The sequence below is a fragment of the Herpailurus yagouaroundi genome, unplaced genomic scaffold, assembly GCF_014898765.1.
Source record: "Herpailurus yagouaroundi ecotype Mexico unplaced genomic scaffold, PumYag 139, whole genome shotgun sequence".
NCBI lineage: Eukaryota > Metazoa > Chordata > Mammalia > Carnivora > Felidae > Herpailurus > Herpailurus yagouaroundi.
Genome location: NW_024412394.1, coordinates 55,216,913 through 55,237,896, shown reverse-complemented (window position 1 = coordinate 55,237,896; position 20,984 = coordinate 55,216,913). Strand labels below are relative to the sequence as shown.

The window sequence follows — 20,984 nt, the reverse complement described above, 5'->3', positions numbered from 1 at the left end:
AATTTTAATTATAAAATTTAAACTGTAGCCTTTTAACTCAGACCAAAATCTCTTGGGACATCAATAATCAAAATAATAAAGTTTAGCATAATACTTCTTTTTGTAATCAACAAAGAAGAAATGCTAATCCTAAAAAAATGTAAATGGGTGTTTTATACCATGGCAACTTAATCTAGAGTAATGTATTCCCTTTCTTCTAAAGTTGTGTTAAAACTGATGAATGATTTTTAACATCAGAATTTCTTATTAAATTTTGACTGTCAAACAAATACTATTCTGAGAAAAAAAATCCATTCCAATTTTAGCTGCAATTGCTACATTAAATACAATGATTGGAGCTGTGTATTGATCGCATATAATTTATGAATAAGCCAAGCTATTTAAAAAAGAATATATATTTATTGTTCAGAGTATGGGCCAATTTTACAACAAAGTTGTACTCTGAAAAGCAGTTTGTATATAAGGCAAAACATTTTGTCTTAAAATGAATTCACTTGCTTTTGAATAATTTTAAAATGTTAACTTCAGGATTTTAATGGCCTAAATAAAGTTGCCACATTCTCCTGTCCTTACCCCACTCAGGGACAAGTGTCCCATGATTGTGAATGCATACTCACTCACGGATTCTGTGTCTCCCTCTCTCTCTGTTTCACCGCTGCTCACGCTCTGTCTCTGTCTTTCTCAAAAATAAACACTAAGAAAAAACTTAAACTTTGCAAAGACTCTTTTCCTTTGTTTCTATTCTTTTTTTTTTTTTTTTTCATTCACTTAGGAAGTATTTTAGAAGAAAAGAAATCCAGGCCTCCCAAAATATTTTACATTTGTGTAGTTTTATGTTGCCAAAATTTTTTCATGAATGTCCTTCATATCTTCCATTATGAAATCTAAATCCATAATAACATGAAAAAGTTAAAACGAAGTATAAAGTCTTCACTGGAAGCTCAGGAAGCAAGTGCCATGAATGTCTTGATCTTACGAGTCTATTCATTATTGATACACTTCTGTTACAAAGCCCTTCTTTAAAAATGCAAACCCTAGAGTTATTCTGACTTTGATATAAATTGATGTAATCAGATGGACTGGGTAGTCTTTCTAAACAACTACCCAATGTTAGCTTTCCCTACTGTGGATGGAATTGTGTCCCCAAAAAGATCTATTCCAAGTTTTAACTCTCAGTATCTGTGAATGGGACTTTATCATTATGATTTTACATTTACTTATTTATTTTTGAGAAAGAGAGAAAGAACAAGCAGGGGAAGAGCACAGAGAGGGAGACAGAGTATCCCAAGCAGGCTGCCCGCTACCAGAGAAGAGCCAGATGCGGGGCTTGAACTCATGAACCGTGAGATGATGACCTAAACTGAAATCAAGAGTCAGATGCCTAACTGACTGAGCCACCCAGGTGCCCCTTGTGAATGGAACTTTATTTGGGAAGAAAGTCTTTGCAGGTGAGATGAAGTTAAGACAGAGTCACACTGGATTAGGATGGGGCCTAAGTCCAATGACTTATGTTCTTATAAGAAAAGAAGACTTTGGAGACACAGAAGCACACAAGGAAGAAGGCCATGTGAAGGCAGAGACAAACCAAGGAACATCCAGGATTGCTGGCAACTTCTAGAAGCTGGAAAAAGCAAGGAAGGATTCTTCCTGGAGCCTTTGGAGGGAGCCTGGCCCCTGCCCATACTTTGATTTTGGACTTGTAACCTCACGAATTTTGAGAGAATGATTTCTATTGTTTTAAGCTATCTGGTTGTGGTGATTTGTTACAGCAGTCCTGGGAAGTTAACACTTTCTTCATAGATTTAACTTTGATTTGGGTAAGGAGTTATTTGGGGGTAATGGTGGGATGTTACAGTGATTAAATCTTGATAATTCTTTTCCCTTGGGAAATGGAAATTAAGGGCAGAGAGGAAGAAGTGAATTATCTTAAAAAATACATATATGTGTGTGTGTATATACGTGTGTGCATATGTACACACATATACCTCTTAAATATACACTGCTGATAGCAGGTAGCCTATGTGTCTCCTCTTGTTATTTTCCAACAGCCCAAAAGCTTAGGGGAGCAAAAGGGGGTTTAGACCCTGCCTACTACTCTCTTGGTCTCTTCCATTATATTCTAGTCATTCTGACCTTTTGTCAGTTCCTCCAAGTGTAATTCAATATGTAATTTCTATTGGCTTTTATGGCGTATAAAATATTACAGTGTAGCTGGATGTGTGGGAGGACTATAAGCTTAAACTATTCTCTCTAGTGTAATTGGGAGATGTTTTTCCTTCAAATTTGGCATAATGGTGGAAAGCACATAAATTCTATATGCTATTTGATGTGGGTACCACACCCAACTACATTTATAAAATTTAAGTCAAATTCAGCGAGTCACATGTAATTATAAAGCAAGTCACAAATTTAAGGCTGTTCACATATACAACTCTAAATTAAAGATGACTGTATTGTAGCAAAGCGTGTCTCAAAGGTAGACTCATGGACCATTTGAGAGAAAGAATTTATAACTCTTCTTAAAGAGAAGCACCTGACCATGAAAATCTTACTGGCTACAAATAACCCAAAGCAATGATAGGTTCTAGGATTTGCATAAAAGAAAAAACACATGAGTATCAGAAAATTATCCCAGTAAGAAGATAACATCTTATCAGTTTATTCTGTTTAATGGGTATGACTTGATAATTAAGTTTTTTTTTAACTTAGATGAATTTAGTGCTTTATATATACACAAAGTTTTTCTAATATATCGTTCTTATTTTGGCATTCTAATGAATATGATTATGATGTATTTCATCCTTTAAACTGCTCACTAGCATACATCATTTTCAAGAAATAAGGAATGATCTTTGCAAGAACACCATTACCTACTTCTATGTATAGATGTAATATTAGGAAGCTGTTGTCTGCATGTAATTGAATAAATCAGGGATGTTACATTGTGTTTTACTGAAATGCTCTTCAATTACCTCTTGAGGTATTCGCCACCCACACATGCACTCACACACACTCATACACATACACCATAACAAATGAACTGAAATAACTTTTAATTACATCAATATGTTTTTATATACATGCATTTCTTTATTCATCATACTCTAAAAAGATGAATTCCTGATGACACTAACCAGGTAGTAAAGCAGAATGGAGAAGGATAAAGACTGTTCCTCTACTCCTCAAGTCAAGGAGAAAAACTGTGATCTCCTTAATGAAATGATTGGTCATGTAATTAAATGTATGTTTTTTGTTCTTAACTTTTATAATTTAATTTTTTCATTTCCTCTGAAAAACTATTCTTGAAAGTCTTTTGGTAAAATAAAACACATACATACATATATGCATGAACTGGAAAAGATTATTTAGAGATTTATAAACTTAAAAATTTTCAGGATTAAGAATACTCCAATTAAAATTAAGTTAGATATGAAATATTTAGTTATATTTAAGAATGCATAATTGGCTGTGATTATAAACAATTAATACTGAGTAGCAACCCCAACACCATCTTTATTTTCCTTAACTTTCACTTTCATCCAAACACCAAGTCCTAATTCTAACTTTAATAAAGCTTTCCCCTCCTTTCAAGTCCAGTTCCATTACCACAACCAAGAACTCCTTCACTCAGACCAGGGCAATTAAAGTTTTTACACCTTCTGTGTTGTCACCAACGAAAACGTTTTAAAACACTGACAGACACTCAGGTTTAACTCATGCCATTCCACACTTCAAAAATTTTCAGTAGTTCCTTACTGCCTAGAAGCTAAAGTCCAAACAATTTAGCATGGAGAGAAAAACCTACAAATTTTAACTCCCATCTTCATTTCTGGGCTTAACTATCATGACTACTTGCTCTCTTGCAGTCAAACAGCGCTGTATTTCATTTGTCAATTATGTATATCTTTAGATATTTTCAGAGCTCTTGCACATATTTTTTCTTTGGCTTAGAATATCCTTTAAAACTTGTGAAGTTATGCTAATCCTCCAATGCACAACTCAAATCCTTCTCATTTTATAAAATTTCATAATTGAAGCCTCTATGCATTAATTCACATCAATGTCAAAGTATTTCCCTTACTTTACCTTGTATTTTAGTAACTGAGTTCTCAATATTTTATTTTCCATTAGATTTTGATTTTTTTAGGGCATTGGCTATATTATTTATGTTGTATTCTTGGAGCCTATAAAAACACCTTAACCATGGGGTGCCTGAGTGGCTCAGTTGTTAAGCACCTGGCTCTTGATTTTCGGCTTTGATATGATCTCACGGTTCATGAGATTGAGCCCTGCATTGGGCTCTGTGCTGAAATTATAATTTCCTTGCAAAAATGCTATTAAAAAGTTTTAAAATTATTTTAATAGTTTATTTATTTTAAGTAATCTCTACATCCTATGTGGGCTCAAACTCATGACCCAGAGATTTGGAGTCACATGCTCTTTTAACTGAGCCAGCCAGGTGCTCCTGCAGAAATTTTATAAGATGGTAAGAAATTACAAACATGGTCAAGCTCTTATGTGCCCTTTTCTATTAAAAACATTCCATGATTTTCCTTGGGAATGTTATTTTTCCATGTATATGTTAGTGGATGAGTTAAAAATCACTTTTCCCCTTTTGGTATTGGATTACAAATGAATTGAATCAACTTTCACTCCACTTTAGCATTTGCAGAATGAACTAATAAATATAAGAGGATTTATTGGTATTCCACTGACCTTTCTGCTGCAGACTGCATAAAAATCTCAAGGGCTAGCTTAGAGTTCAATTAATAAAGATTACACATATAGTACAAGGTCACTTTGTTTTCCCTCCATTGAGTTTTCCAGTCTGTAGTTGATACTAATTACTAAACCTGCATGCAGGAATGCTGGATATTTTATCTTTGTATATTTTATATAAATTGGCTTTGGATGGGGCGCCTGGGTGGCGCAGTGGGTTAAGCGTCCGACTTCAGCCAGGTCACGATCTCGCGGTCCGGGAGTTCGAGCCCCGCGTCAGGCTCTGGGCTGATGGTTCAGAGCCTGGAGCCTGTTTCCGATTCTGTGTCTCCCTCTCTCTCTGCCCCTCCCCCGTTCATGCTCTGTCTCTCTCTGTCCCAAAAATAAATAAACGTTGAAAAAAAAATAAAAAAAAAATAAATTGGCTTTGGAAAAAATAGATCTGTGTCTGGATATCAAAAGGTAACCATATAATAAGGGCATTTTATTCTCCAAATACTTAAATAAATGGATTAGTATCAGGCAAAGAACAGAAACTTCAGTGTAAATTTTATATACCTGAGTGTATAAATATTCAGAAACATTGTGATTTTGTTGCATTTTATCATTTTCCTATGATTTGGAAGGAGGCACTCCAAGTATCAAGTCTATGAATGGAAACATTGGCAACTGTTCTCTGAGAGGTGTTAATGAGATGCTGTTTTTGACATTTTAAAAAGAAATACAAAAGATGCAGTATAAGAGAAAGAAAAGAGAAATAACCGTAATAGCACATACAGTTTTAGCTTTAAAAGGATGAAATTATCTTTCCGTAATAAAACCAAGTCACATATTCCATATGCACATGAATTTAAAATAGTAAGAGTGTTCTAAGTGAGGCACAAAGAGGTGAACTGGCTCATCTATTCCCATGAATTGTTGTGAATTATTTTTGGTGATTTGCATCCTAGAATAAGCTCAGAGAAAACTGCAAACTTTATATAAGACTCTACATCCTGAGGTAACATATGAGAATATCTCTATTATTAACTCAACAGTTTGACAAATATTTACTGAATAACTACTATGCACAATGAGACATTCTGAGAATGTGGACATAAAGGAAGCATAAAGGAAGACTCACACTCTGAGGACTTCACAATACTTGGGAAGACAGGTACGAATGGAGATTTGGCATATTCTGGTAAGGACTCTGATAGGGACATGCATGAAATTTCATGGGAACACAAAGTATTGACGTATAATTGAATCTCAGGGAAAGATTTCACAGATTATGTGCTGCCTCATCTGGATTATCTAGATTTCAACAAAGCATTTGAAATAATTCCTAACATCTTTGTGGTTGAGATGAGTATATGTGGATAGTGTTATTGTGCAATCTGTTGAGCTTTTAGCTGATAAATCCTTCCTACCAAATAATACTGGTTAATATGTCCAATTGTAGGATGCCTCTGGTTTCTTTCATTGAATCTTTCTTTACATCATTTAAAAATATTTTTTAAAATGTTTATTTTCTATTTCTGAGAGTGAGCAAGAGCACATGAGTAGGGAAGCAGCAGAGAGAGAGGGGGAGGTGGAGAATCCAACTCAGGCTCCAAACCATCAGCACAGAGCCCAGCACAGGGCTCAAACCCATGAACTGTGAGATCATGATCTGAGCTGAAGCCGGATGCTCAACTGCTGAGCCACACAGGTGCCCTTAAAAATTTTTTTTTAATGTTTATTTATTTTGAGAGAGAGAGAAATGTAGAGTGCAAGTTGGGGGAGGGGCCAAGACAGAGAAAGGGGGAGAATCCCAAGCAGGTTCTGCAGCTGTCAGTGCAGAACCCAATGCAGGGCTTGAACTCACAAAACCTGAGATCATGACCTGAGTTGAAACCAAGAGTCCAGCGCTTAACAGATTGAGCCACCCAGGTTCCCGTCTTTGTATCATTTTTAAATCAACTATTTGATGACATGATATTATTTGACATAGTTAAAAAATTTGGATATGATTTTAAATGTGGGGCTCAAGGTACTATGTCACATAATTGATTTTACAAAGAATTTCACAGATAAGAACAGTGGGTTGAAACTGACAAGGGAATGAAATAGTAAAAGGATAGAGTTAGGTGTAAAATCCACTGAGGAAGTAGAGAAATGTAATGACTTTAGCTTAATAGATCTTCAGGTGACCAAGATCTAGAATTTTAGCTAAATGAGAGATCATTGTGATGCATGGGTGATGCCAATGTTGCCTGGAACATTAATGAAAACTTGAAGTGTAGTAGAACTATGTATTCCAAAGGGGAAAAAAGGCAACAGCTTAACCCTCTCTATTAGAAATAAAGAGCATTCAGTTTGGTATTATAAATGGTACAAAGTTGAAAATTATCAGAGAGCTGTGATCTAAAAAATTATAGGTTTTGAAAATCATGCTTTATAAATAAATGGTAAACAAAATGAAAGGTGTTTTGGAAAAGAGATCTCAGGGGCAGTAATGGGTATCTGAAATAACGGATTATCCATTCTATCCATCCAGTCAATCTAGAAGTCTTATTTTTTTCTGTTTTCTATTTTAAATTAAAAAAAATATTTATTTTTGAGAGAGAGAGAGAGAGAGAGAGAGAGAGAGAGAGAGATAGAGCATGAGTGGGAGAGGGGCAGAGAGAGGGAGGGAGACAAAGAATCTGAAACAGGCTTCAGGCTCTGAACTGTCAGCACAGACCCCGATGCAGGGCTCAAACTCAGGAACATGAGGCGAAGTCAGATGCTTAACTGACTGAGTCACCCAGGTGCCCCTGTATTTTCTATTTTAAAGTGTCAGTGTTCCAGACACATGCTGAAAATAGGGAATGATTTCAACAAATAGCTGGCTCCCAAGAGCCCCTCACTCTAGCACAGTATGTCTATTCTTTAACTCAGGGCCTATGGACAGTACTTTGAAGGTCTGTTGCATGAACAGACCGGAAGTTGTATGAACAACTTTATATGCCATTACATTTTTTTTATGGAAGTGATTATCTTAAAAGGAATGGTGGCTGAAAAATATTTAGGAAACATTTGTCCAATGAAAGAGTCACAGATGCACGTCATGAGATACAAAATGGGAATAATTAGGGGCGCCTGGGTGGCGCAGTCGGTTAAGCGTCCGACTTCAGCCAGGTCACGATCTCGCGGTCCGTGAGTTCGAGCCCTGCGTCGGGCTCTGGGCTGATGGCTCAGAGCCTGGAGCCTGTTTCCGATTCTGTGTCTCCCTCTCTCTCTGCCCCTCCCCCGTTCATGCTCTGTCTCCCTCTGTCCCAAAAATAAATAAAAAAACGTTGAACAAAATGGGAATAATTACGTAGGATATATAATTGGGGAGAAATATGAATTTTATTTTTTTTTATTCCAGAAGGAAGAAGTAGAGCTTTACCTAATTTCCTAAGATTACCTTTCATTGGAAGGTTTTATTTTTGGTAGTTGATTTACATAAAATTCTCTCATAGAATAGGAAATTGAATTGTATTCTATCTTAAGGATTTTAATTTTTATTGTTTTTGTTTTGTAATGTTCATTGTAAGTTATTTATTGTCAGCTTTCACTTTCTTCTCACTTCCTCTATATCACAAATGAACTAAAAGATGCCTTGGCCTATAATCTCTCCCCTGTGAATTTTACTCACTAATTCATTCCCTCATGCACCAAACATCTTTTTAAACTGTCTTTTATATAGTGATATGCAGATAAATATTTAACAACCAACCCTCTGGGGAAAAAGATCCAATATGTAGTGCGTGGTGATTTCCACAGTGTAAATACTTCCACTAAGGCCAATTCCAAGCGACCGATATATGCCACTGAAAGCAGAGTTAAAACAGAGGCACACAGTTGGCCATCTTGAGCTAAGGAGCTGCTCCTATGATCACATCAGGGCTTGTATCATCCCAACAAGGTATTCGGTACCAGGTTATAAAGATGACTAAAACTGTTCCTGCTCTCAAGGAAGTCCCCTTCTACTAAGGATGAAGAGTATGTAATACATGATCATATACCTATTATCCTCTGTAAGTTATATATTGGTTGACTGCATCCTGTACCTCTGTGGTTTGACCTCGGATGTCTTAAGCAAATTTTGGATGCTCTGAGCAGATTACCTCTATGAGTCTTATTTTCTTCAACTATCCTGGGGAAGGGGGAAGCCACTTATTCTATAAATATTTGTTAAGTGCCTATTACATACCATATAGTGTGCTATGCACTGTGGATGCGCAATGAACAAATGAAGTAAAATGTGTCCCCTCACTGAGCTTATAAACTAGAGGGAGGAAATGAATAATAAAGAAACAAATGAGTAAAAGCTATAGTGTGCCATATTGTCTTAAATTCTAGGTAGAAAAATCAAACAGAAAAGAGGACTGAAGTGGAGTGGAGTTGTAATAGTTAAAGAAGGTCTGGAGAAGGTGGAAATTGACAAAGGATCAGAAGGAATGAGGGACACAACCGTGTAGGTGGCTGGGAAGAGAATACTCCAGGTAGAAGAGACAGCAAGTTCAGAGACCCTGAAAAAGGAGCATGCTTGAGTTGCTGGAAGACCTAGGAGGAGGCTAGAGCAGAGACAGTGGAAGTGAAGACGTGGAGATTGTAGATGAGATAGAGAGTTTCAGAGAGTGGGTGGGGGCATATTAGAGAAATTGTCAAAACATTGTAAGGATTAGAGATTTTCATTAGTAAGGTAGGAAGTCTCAGAAGGCTATGGGCAAAGGAGTGACATGGTCTGATTTATATTTTAAAATAACTGTTTTGCTATTTTGAAGATAGCCCATGGGGTAGCAAGGACAGAAGCTGAGATATGAGTTGGGAAGCTAGTGTAATACTTCAGGTGAGGGAACCTGGGACCTTGGACCAAGGGTTAGAATGGTTGTGGTGAGAAACGGTAAGATTCTAGATAACTGGAAGGCAGAGGAATCTCAATCTGACACCCGGATAGATGATCTGAGAGAAGGAACGGACCCAAGAATGCCTCCAAGTCTTTTAGCCTTTGCAGTTGGATGTAGTTGCCATTTACTGAGTTAGCCCAGGGTTAAGGGTGATAAGATTTTCCATTTCATACATAATAAATTTGAGATGTGTCTTAGACTTTCAAGTGCAGGCATTATGTAAGTGGTTGGATGCATTATCCACAAATGTGTGGCAGAAGTCTAGGCTAGATATATTTTATGAGTCATTAGAGAATTGATAATATCAGTAAACATATAGAGTGCCAGGTATCATTCTAAGCACTTTTACAGATATTAACTCATTTAACGCTCCAACAATTCTATGGGATAGGTACTGTTATAATCCCAATTTTTATGGATGAGGTACCTGAAGTGAGATTTGATTGTTTGTTAGCTAAGTGTACACATCTAACATTAAAAGTACTTGAGCTGGGATTCAAAGAGAGTTGGGCCCAAAGAGCTGTGTTCTTAGCCACAATACTCAACATGGAATCACCAATGGAAGGACTGCTAAAAGCCAGAGTAGGTGAACACTTAGAGGCTATGGAGATGAGGAGAACCAATAAAGTAGATGACAAAAAGTTGCCAGTGATGCACAAGGAAAATCAGAAATGCACAGTGTCCTGGATGACAAGAGACGGAAGGTTTGAATTTGTGAAGAGGAATCAACTTTGTCAAATGCTGCTGATAATTCAAGTAAAACGAGGACTGAATCTTTGCCTGGATTTATCAGCGTAGCAGCTGTTGGTACACAAGACACAACAACTATGGCAAATGATGGGACAAGCCTGGTTGAGTTGTGTTCAAGGAAGAGAGAGAGGAAAAGAGTCACAATCAGGCAGTGTAGACATCTTTCTAGAGGAGTTTTCTGTAAGGAGGATCAGAGAAATGATGATGTGAGCTAAAGGGAAATGAAAGGTATAACATATAATAATAATAAATAATAATTGTGAGCTAAAGGGGAATTAAAGGTATAACAAATAATAATAATAAATAATAATTTGTGATGTGTTGAACCAGTTTTTATACAGTAAATGCTCATTAAAGACGCTCTTTAACATTCTTTTGTTACAATATAGCTTTTAGTGTTTATTCTGTATGTATGTGGGTGTCTGTGTGTGTGCACACACATGTATGCATGTGGGTGAAGGGTTAACAGAGGAGTTCACAGATGACCTGACAGTGGAACTAATGTATAAATAAGAATTCACCACATACCACAAAAAGAACATGAGTGTTTCAGGCAGAGAACAGTCTCAGCAGAAGCATGGGGTGATAAAAGGCATGGAGTGTCACCTGAAACACAGATCAGTATTAGAATTAAAAAGAGGCTTTATATCTCCTTCTCATCTGAAACAGTTTCTCATGATGTGTTACATAAAAAAAGAATTCCCTGTTCAAATACCTTCCAGGAAGTGCTGAGTTAAGTGATGAAAAAAGCAGGGCTTCTTTTCTAAAAAGTTTCTCAGAGCTTTTTAAGTATGTGACACACAGCATTTCCAAAGGTTGTTTGACCTTGGGATCTTTCACAGAACAGCATCAATGTGAGGGAACACTGGCTTAAAGTAGAAAGGCATACTGTTTTACAGGCTCATTAGGTTCACCAAAACTTATATACTTGGCTTGCAGTGCAGCAAACCAGGGCTTAGGGGTCATACAGATCTGGGTTTTAATTCTGGCTCTGTGACCATGTAATCATAGTGGGATTTTTAACTCTTCTGTCCTTTAGTTTATTCATTTGTAAACCCTGGAATGCTAATGTGTATCTTCCTCTGAAAGACTGTTACACAGATTAACATAATGTGTGTTAAGTCCCTGGTACCATCAAATAGACTTGATCCATGGAAGTCGATGGTACTATGCTTGGTATAGTGGTACCATGATACTGGCTTCTGCCTTGCACTGTAGCATGTTGGCAAAGTCTATTCCCTCCACATGGAAAGTTCTCTGAAAGCAGAGTTTGTTTTCTATTTATCATGTGCCTCACAGTGCATGTTCCATGGCTTACACATACATGATACTCAATAAATGTTTGTTAAATTGAAAGAACAAAAGTGTTGAAAAGAGCTGCCATAATGTTTTTATTTGCTCTCCATTAAACAGCTGCTAAAAGCTGTTAAAAGCTCCAGTGAGTTTGGAAACTCACTTTTTGTGGCTCCTTAACCACTTAATATCTTTCAAGCCCCTTTCACTTTTTCCCTTAGGAAGAGTGATAATTATGTGCTCATAAATAACATAGACATAAAGAAAGGCAAATTTCAGTGTTAGTTTTTGTTGCAGAGATATTTTCTGTTATATATCCTAATTTGTAATACAAAACTTATTAACTCTGCTATGCAGTTTCTTAACATATATTTATGTGTTTATTGCCAAGATTGGAATATCCCTCCTACTTTCCTGGAACACGATCCATTCAATCCCCAAAGTTCTAGATGTGTTGTCAACCATAGCACCCATTCCCTCTCATCTAGGTGAGACACCCAAACTGCATTTAAATGTATTAGTTACATGGGAAGGATAAATGAGAGCATACAATAATCCACAGAAAGAAAAATGATCCAAAGGTGTTACAGCCCAATAAGCAAATTTTATGAAAGGAGATCTTTGTCAATTCACTCACCAATTTACTAAATACTTGGTAAACACCTGTAATGCACAAGAATTGTAGGAAGTTCTGGGGATACATTGGTTAGAAAACAAGTGTGGTCTCTGATTTTATGTGGAAGAGGTTAAAAGCCTAACGAGAGGGCAGATATTAATCATACAACCTCATAAATAAATGAGAAATGACTGATCTAGTGCCCCAGATGGAAGGGATTGTATGGAATACTACAAAGATAAAATAGAAGAGTAAAATGTGTCTTCCGAATAAATGAGGAATGGGATAAGAGATGAAATTATGTAAGAAGAGAGGTAAGGCTAGAACATGTCCGAAGGAAGAAACAGCGTGCAAAGACCCTATAGTGAGTTGTAGGGTGACACGTTCAAGTGTGTGAAAGAAGCAAGCCAGGCAAGGCTGGAGCATACAGACCCAGCACAAGTGTAATATTTGACAACTGTTGAAATGTTGGCATAAATAAGATCATGTAGAGCTTTAGGATCTATAGTAAAGATTTTGGTATTCATCTTCAGGTGATGAGAAGCCATTGGATTATCATAAGTGTGGGATATACTCTCAATATTCATATTTTTATACTTTTGTTTTAAATATATGTAGACAGAAACATGATATAGTGTTGTTCATTTTTAAATTTCACCCGTGAGGTATCAAATGTAACTTCACTGGCATCTTCAACAATATGTTTCATTATTATTTCCAGGAAGATGTATGCACATCTAGTTCATTCATTTTTTCCACCATTTAGAACCACATTGTAAGAATATTTTGGAGTCTATTAGATGACTGCAGATTTTATTTTGATCTGTTAATTTGGGAAATGTGTTGATCAGTTTTTTACTGTTAAAATATCATTACATTTTTAGGATAAATGTACCTAGCCATAATGTATAATTTTTTTATTGAACTACTGGTTATAATTTGATAGCTTATCAAATATCACTTCTGTATTCGTATTTATAGTAGTAGACTGAAATTTGCATTTTTTCAAACTGTCTTGATCTGATTTAGGTCCAAGGTTATACTCACCTTATAAAATTAGTACAGAAACTTTATTTCACAAAGTATTTTCTTCCTCAAAAATTCTTAAAGATTTAATGAAACTTGCTTATAAAAGCATCGTATTTTGGTATTGTCCCTCCCTGTACAAACTTTTTATTTGGAAAATTCTCAAATCAATAGAAATATTGAAGCATTGTTACGAAGAACATTTGCACATCCTTCATCTAGATTCATTGATTCACATTTTGCCATATATTTAAAAAAATTTTTTTTAATGTTTTTATTTATTTTTGACAAAGAGAGTGAGAGAGAGACAAAGAATGAGAGCGTGCAAGTGGGGGAGGGGCAGAGAGAGAGGGAGACACAGAATCTGAAGCAGGCTCCAGGTTCTGAGCTGTCAGCCCAGAGCCTGATGCAGGGCTTGAACCCATGAACCGTGAGATCATGACCTGAGCCAAAGTCGGACACTTAACCAACTGAGCCACTCAGGCACCCCTACATTTTGCAATATTTCTTTCCTTTCTCTTTCAATTTTCTCATCTGTTGTCTTCATTCTCTCTCCTGTCTTTCACTCTCTTGCTCCTTAACTACATAAAAGCATATTGGAGATATCATGTCACTTCTCAGCTAAATATTTCAGAATAAATATCTTAAGAAAAAAGCATTCCCTAACATGACAATAATGCCATTATCATACCTCAAAAAGGTTATAATAATTGCATGTCATAAGCTATGGCTTATATTCATATATAAAGTTTTTTTTGATTGTGTCCAAACTTTATTTAAAACTGATTTTTTTGAGCTAGGATATAATCAATCTTCATGCATTGCTATCAGGTATTATGCCTGTTTAGTCTTCTTTAACCTAGAATTATCCCACTGACTTTTGGGTTCTTTATTTCTTTGCTTTATTTCACAAAATTGAATTTTTTGAAGAGAATATGGTAACTTATTTCATAAAATATCCCAAATTCTGTGTTGAATTTCTCACAGCTAGACATTAATGGCAAAACATAGATAATGCTCCACACTTCTTGTTGCATCATACCAGGAGTCAAATAATGCTAGGTTGTCTTTAATTGGCAAAGCTATGTCTTGTCACTTGGTTAAAATGATGAGCTCTATATTGTGAATGTACATATCCCCCTGGTTACATCTCTGTACTGGCAAGGTATTAATTTGATACAAATTATTGGATAGAAAGACATTTGTGCCTCCTGATAATATACTGAAAGCTCAGGTCAGCTTCCCATCTTGCTCTAGGATAAGACCTTGTTTCTGCTATTAAAAACCCGTATCATCATTGTACTTTTGGCCTAAATGCAGGAATATGGACTAGATTAATCTTCTAGACTGAAACAACAACAGCAAAAAAAAAAAAAAATGAGGAAGAAATACATCAAACAACAGTTTAGACATTAGGTATCAGCCAAGAAAAGACAGTGATCCCTGAAAGAGGGGAAGAAAGCAAGTACTCTAACTTCCTCCAGATTCCTGCTAGGTGAAAGGTTGCAGGTTGTAGCACAGGGAGGGGGAACCCAGGCAGAGCATGGTGGTTTTCCAGAGTTAAGGAGACAGTTAGGAGTTCAGGGAGGCCAATAGGTTAGAGTTCTCTGGGACGATTATGTGAAAGGAAAGAATTCCATAGCAAATATCTGGAAATACGTAGACGACTCTCTCAGTTAACTACTAATCATGAAATGTGTATGAGCAAAGTCTCCACGGTGGGCGGCGGCGGGGGGGGATCACCCAAAAAGAAGAGAGGGAACAATCTCATATATGGCCACAAATAGTTTGTGTTTCACTAGACAGAATGAAAAAAATCTCATAAATCATGGGGCATTGTGAAGATTATTCAAAAAAGCATTAGGGGGCACCAGGGTGGTTCAGTCGGTGAAGTGTCTGATTTCAGTTCAGGTCATGATTTCATGGTTTGTGAGTTCAAAGCCCACATTGGGCTCTGTGCTGACAGCTTGGAGCCTGGAGCCTCCTTCAGATTCTGTGTCCCCCTCTCTCTCTGCCTTCCCCTGCCTGTGCTCTGTCTCTTGCTCTTAAAAATAAACATTGACAAAAACAAAAACAAAACTGGGAACAAAATTAGTCCTTGAATAAAAGCTGTTCTACTCTCATCTAATCAAGAGACATGAAAGCAAACCTCAAAAGGGAAAAGTGAAACAGTTTTCCAGTAACTTAGATGTGCTCCAGAATAAAGCTCAACAATATTTATAGACAAAATATTCAGCATCCAACAAAGTAAAAATTTATAGCATATGAATTCCAATAAAAAATAACAAAGAATGCAAGGAAGCAGGAAAGTAAGATGTCTCATATATTTAAAAAAAGATAAGGAAATAACTGAGCATGTTATAAACATGGAAGATTTTTTTTTTAAAGACTCACATCTGACTTCTAGAGATAGAACTCCAGTTTCTGAGATGAAAAAAAATGCACTAAATGAAATAAACCACAGATTCGATACTGCAGAAGACAGATGAGTGGAACTTAAGATATAACAATAGCAACTCTTCAGCATAGAATGCAAAGAGAGAAAAATGAATACGCCATCAGAGGCTCTGAGAAACTTTAAGCCATCTAATATACATGCAGTAGGAGTCCCAAAAGGAGGGAAATACAGAAAAAATTTTTGAAGAGATATGAATGAAAATTTTTGAAATGTGATGAAAGCTATAAAATCTAAAGAACCAAGAAGTCCAATGAATTCCAAGTACAAAAAATATGAAGGAAACTGTATCAAGGTACGTTACAATGATAATTCTTAAAAATGAAATGAGAAGGTTTTAAAACAAAGAAATAGACATTATCAAGTATCAAGAATAAAATTAAGGCAGCTCTTCCTGCCCACGGGTCCAGTTCCTGTGCTTTAATAAAATCACCTTTTGGCACCAAAAGTGAAAGAATAAAAATAAGAATTATAGCAGATTTCTCATCTGAAACACGAAAACCCAACAACATTGGAGAAATGCTTTAAAGCACTAAAAACCAGAATCCATTACTTAGAAAAACTATATTTGAAAAATAAAGACAAGATATTTTCTGAGAGATATAACCCTCACCATTAACATATCTTTATTGCAAGATACGTTAAAGGAAGTCTTTCAGCAGAAAAAAAAAATGATCCCAGATGAAAACTTGAAGCTATACCAAAGTATGAAAAATATCAAAAGTAATAAATACATAGGTAAATAAAAAATAATTTTCTTTAATTTTAACCTCTATAAAGAATTAAGCAGCAAGCTAAAAAGCAAAAAGCTAAAAAGCCAAGATAAAATAGACAACAAAATACATGCAAATAATCCAAAAGGAGGCAAAACGTCAACTTTAGTTTCTGAGTCTCTAAGAGTGGCATTTTTCTCCACCAAAGAAACCAGGGTTGTATTTTGAAAAAATTGGTATTACAGGAAGAACAAAAGCTAAGAATTGATCTTCACCCACATGCATAATTGTTTGGCTCCTTTCTGATCACCATGTGTTGAGAAGGCATGTGTCTCTCTGCCAGTTATATGGAAGGCGCAGGTGCTAATCAAAAATTGGCAGGCTGCATGCTCCTGACTTGCAGGAAACCTATACTCTGTGACAACAGGGTCCTGCTGCTACCACGTGCCTTGTAATACCTGAGTGCAGAGAGTTTGTTCTTTTAGTGTGAGGGCCAGAAAAGGGAGGCCAACTAGAGGGAAAGATTAACTGAGAAAACGCAAAGGTTCTGAATAGATCAATATTTCTTAGTTTGGATTAAAGGTTAGAAACAAAGTCAAGTACTCTGTGGTCAGACTGAGCTTTTAGTTAGAAAAGATAAATTGGGTTCTGAGTTTATGCTAACTCCAAAATCAAAGTTCAAATGGATTATATTTCCTAATTATGAAAGGCAAAACCAAGTAGCCAATGGAAGAAAATATAGGAGTATATCTTTGTGACCTTAAGATGGGGAACTTCTTAAACAAATTACATATAGTACAACCAAAGGTAATAAACTAATAAATTGATTGTCTGTATCAGAAAAAAAATAACTAATTGATTGTCTATATCAAAATTAGGGATTTCTGCTTAAGACAAAGTTAATAGGTGACAACTGAGGAAAAAAGAATTCCTAGGTCTAAATCTGACACCCAATCATGTTTATAATGGAAAAAAATAAAAGCTGTGAATCCAAATTAACAGAAGGGAAGGTAATGAATATGTGGAGATAAATAAAAATGAAAGGAACACTGAACATGTCAAATCACAAGATTAGAAATTTGAAAATACTAAGTATTGGTGTATAAAAGGCATCTTTTGTCTTCTCTGGAGAAGAAGCCATATTAAGTGTATGCATACAACCTAAGATTCAGAAGACTACATACCCTGGTTTGCCTAAGTTCTGCTTCATGCTGCATTTAATAATTTTTAATAATGCCTTCTTACACTCTCAAAGTTAATTCAGTACAAACAGTAAGTTATAGGATTGCCCTAGTAATGGCCAAGCTATTCAACACTTGAGTTTCTCAGGGAAACTCATACAGGTCTACAAGAGGATATGTATGAATATCAACCATCACTGTGCTGTTCATAATAGCTGGAAACTGAAGGCAACCTGGATGTCCATCTCTAGGGGAATAACTAAAAAAACACTTAAAGACTGAAAGCCATGAAATTCTATCAAACAATTAGAAACACTACACTAAATATATATTGTGAAGGTAGAATATATTTATAGCTGTACTGGAAAACTATTTCAGGAGCATCAGGGTGTCTGGTTTTACTCTTGGTCAAGATAGGGTAATGGGATTTATGATGTATTGGAGACCTTCAGGATCAGTTTCTTCACTGATGGTTGCAACTAGTCTACTGGGGTTTGATATGCCTGGTTTGTGTATGTGTCCAAATCAGAATTACCCTTAATTGTTCATGGCAATATAGGCTTTTCTTAGCATATTCCTCAAAACTACCCATTACCCAGTTCAAAAGCCACTTCCATATTTTAATACATTTGTTACAGCAGCACCACATTTCTGGTACCAACTTCTGTCTTATTCAGTTTGGGCTGCTATAATAGAAAACCATAGACTGGATGTGCTTATGAACAACAGAGATTTATTTCTCACGATTCTGGGGGCTGAAAGTCTGAGATCAAGGTGCAGGTAGATTTGGCGTTTGGTGAGAGTTGCTCCTGGTTCACAAACAACAATAACAACAAAAACAACAACAAACAAAACAATTAATCATCAAAGGGACATAAAATGGCTTCCCTGGGATCTTCTATTTCAAGCTTTCCAGATAATGTGCCATGCACATGGGATGTCTCTGGGACCTCCAGTGCTTTCCTGCATTCTCTTTCTGTGATTGTCTTGTAAGTGTTGCATTTAAATGAAAGTCTTAGATGAATGTGCTCTGTGGAGTCTGATGAGTCTTTTCAAATAGCCAAAGGAAATCTTTGCATACATTCCACTACCTGGGTAGATCTTTTTAGTAAAAAAGGAACTGAACAAAATATTATACTATACATCATAATATATCATATCTTTTTGTAAGTTAATTTAAAAATATGCACACACACAAAACTATGTATTTTGCAAGAACACATATATAACCAGAGATGCACGGCATATATCAAGGATTAGAGTGAGTATCTATGGGGAGTGGGAAGAAACAAATAGGGATCAGTGATCAGAACAATGCAGATACTGAGGACCATAATGTGGTGATAAGTATGAGTAATGTAATCAGAATCTGGGGCTTCTAAGGTAATTTCTATGATTTACAAACCCAAATCCTCTCCACTGAGTGTGTAAGTTTTATGAATTTTCTACTACTAGTCAGCTTAGTCTAATTTCTTTTTTTTAATTTATTTATTAATTTAAGAGAGAGAGAGGGAAAGAGAGAGAGCAGGAAGGGCCAAGAGAGAGGGAAAGAGAGAGAATCCCAAGCAGGCTCTGCACTGTCAGAACAGGGCTCCATGCCGGGCTCCATGAGGGGCTTGAACTCACAAATTGTGAGACCATAACCTGAGCCAAAGTCAAGAGTTGGGTCCTTTAACCAAATGAGCCACTCAGGCACCCCAGCTTAGTCTAATTTCTATGGAATATGTGTTTGTATCTGTTAAGTGTCTAATTTGTTTAAAGTTGAGTATTAGGGCAGTCAGTCCCAAATGTGTGTATAATACAATGAACATTGCATTCTAAAAAATTATTACTCAGCTTAAAATCCAGCTAGGGTCAAGCTTTGATAAGTGTATTGATAAACTCTGGGAAGTTTAGATAAGCATTTTTCAACTGGATGATTAGGGGCAAAATTGAAGACTGAAACGCAATACATTTTTTGGTTTTAGTTCTTTATCCAAAAACTCTTTCCTTTTCATCAGAGAGCTAAGTCTATGTTTAAAAAATACATAACACTTCTGAAATATACCAGATGGTCTTTCCAGGAAATTTAGGACTTTTTTTGACAGAATTCTCTGGAAAATCAACCCAAACTTATTTTGGATGTTAAAAGAAAATGGGAAGATATGATCTTCTACATGGTAATTTTTAGTGTTATTAAACACTTTAGTGTCTCATTTAAAACATTTTCAAGGTTGCTATGCATTTTTTATGGAAAAACAATCCCATCATTATAAGTAGAATTAAGAAGCCCAAGGATTCCACCACATATCTATTAAATTGACAAGTACATCTTGAAAGGTTAGAGCTTAATTTTGGGAGTTATATAATGGCATGTGAGAAGCAATGTTTTCTTAAACTATTATCATCTTTGCTATGCTTATCACATGCTAGACACTCCAGAAATAGTAGATGAAAGAATGCATGCATGAAAGTAAAAATGTTTAGGCTAAATGAGAGAAACATTAGTACGCTACCTAACAGATTACTTAAAATACTTGAAAAGTTATCTTGTCAAAAGAAGTCAAATTTGTTTTTTGAAGATCTGGTGGTCAGGGCTCAGATCAATGATGGTGACTCGAGAGAAATAGAATTTAGCTCAATATAAAGAACTCTGATACAATTAAAATGGAAGTCTGTGGCCATTCCACAAAGATGCAGGAGAGGCACTGGAACCCTGGATGAAAAGCAGAACTAGGTGATCTGTGATCAACACTATTAGGCTGCCCTATGTTCAAAGGTCTACTCTAAGTGAATGCATCCAGAAAAAAGAAGAGAATAAATAAATGGTCATCAGTTTCTTTTATATTACCTGCTACCTGCTACTCATAAATATGATCTTTGGGGGCGCCTGGGTAACTCAGTCAGTTAAGTGGCTGACTTTTGGTTTCAGTTCAGGTCATGATCTCAGCATTCATGGATTTGAGCCCCGCATCTGGCTCTGTGTCTGACTCTGTGCTGATAGCATGGAGCCTGCTTGGGATTCTCTTTCTCTCTCTCTCTCTCTCTCTCTCTGCCCCTCCCCTCCCTCTCTCTCAATGGGTAAAGTTTAAAAAACAGAAGAAAAAAATTATTTTTTGGTTTGTAATTTTGTGATTTTGGACTACCCTATGATAATAGCCACGGCAATCTACTTATTTATGAGAAAGGCAGAGCCCTTGTGTGGACTTATGCATTCTGAAATATTAACAATGTATGTGACTCACATCAAGTTCTTCAACAATTTTTAAACTGTCCACTTTATTTTAGACACTGGTGATACAATATTGATCAGAAAAGACAAAGTTTCTCGTCTCAGAGAGCTGTGTTCTG

At 36.1% G+C, this 20,984-nt stretch overlaps 1 protein-coding gene across 5 annotated transcripts in view; it reads right to left on the bottom strand.

Annotated features, from left to right (window-relative positions):
- The window catches only part of FUT9 (fucosyltransferase 9), a 200,125-nt gene that overhangs the window by 108,411 nt on the left and 70,730 nt on the right, over window positions 1-20,984 (bottom strand). For 4 of the 5 annotated variants that reach the window (XM_040474198.1, XM_040474199.1, XM_040474196.1 and 1 more), the window contains exon 2: window positions 10,899-10,976. The exons of the other annotated variant lie outside the window; for it this stretch is intronic. The gene's annotated coding sequence lies outside the window, so the exon portion shown is untranslated. The remainder of the gene's footprint in view (window positions 1-10,898; window positions 10,977-20,984) is intronic. 5 annotated transcript variants of the gene reach the window in all.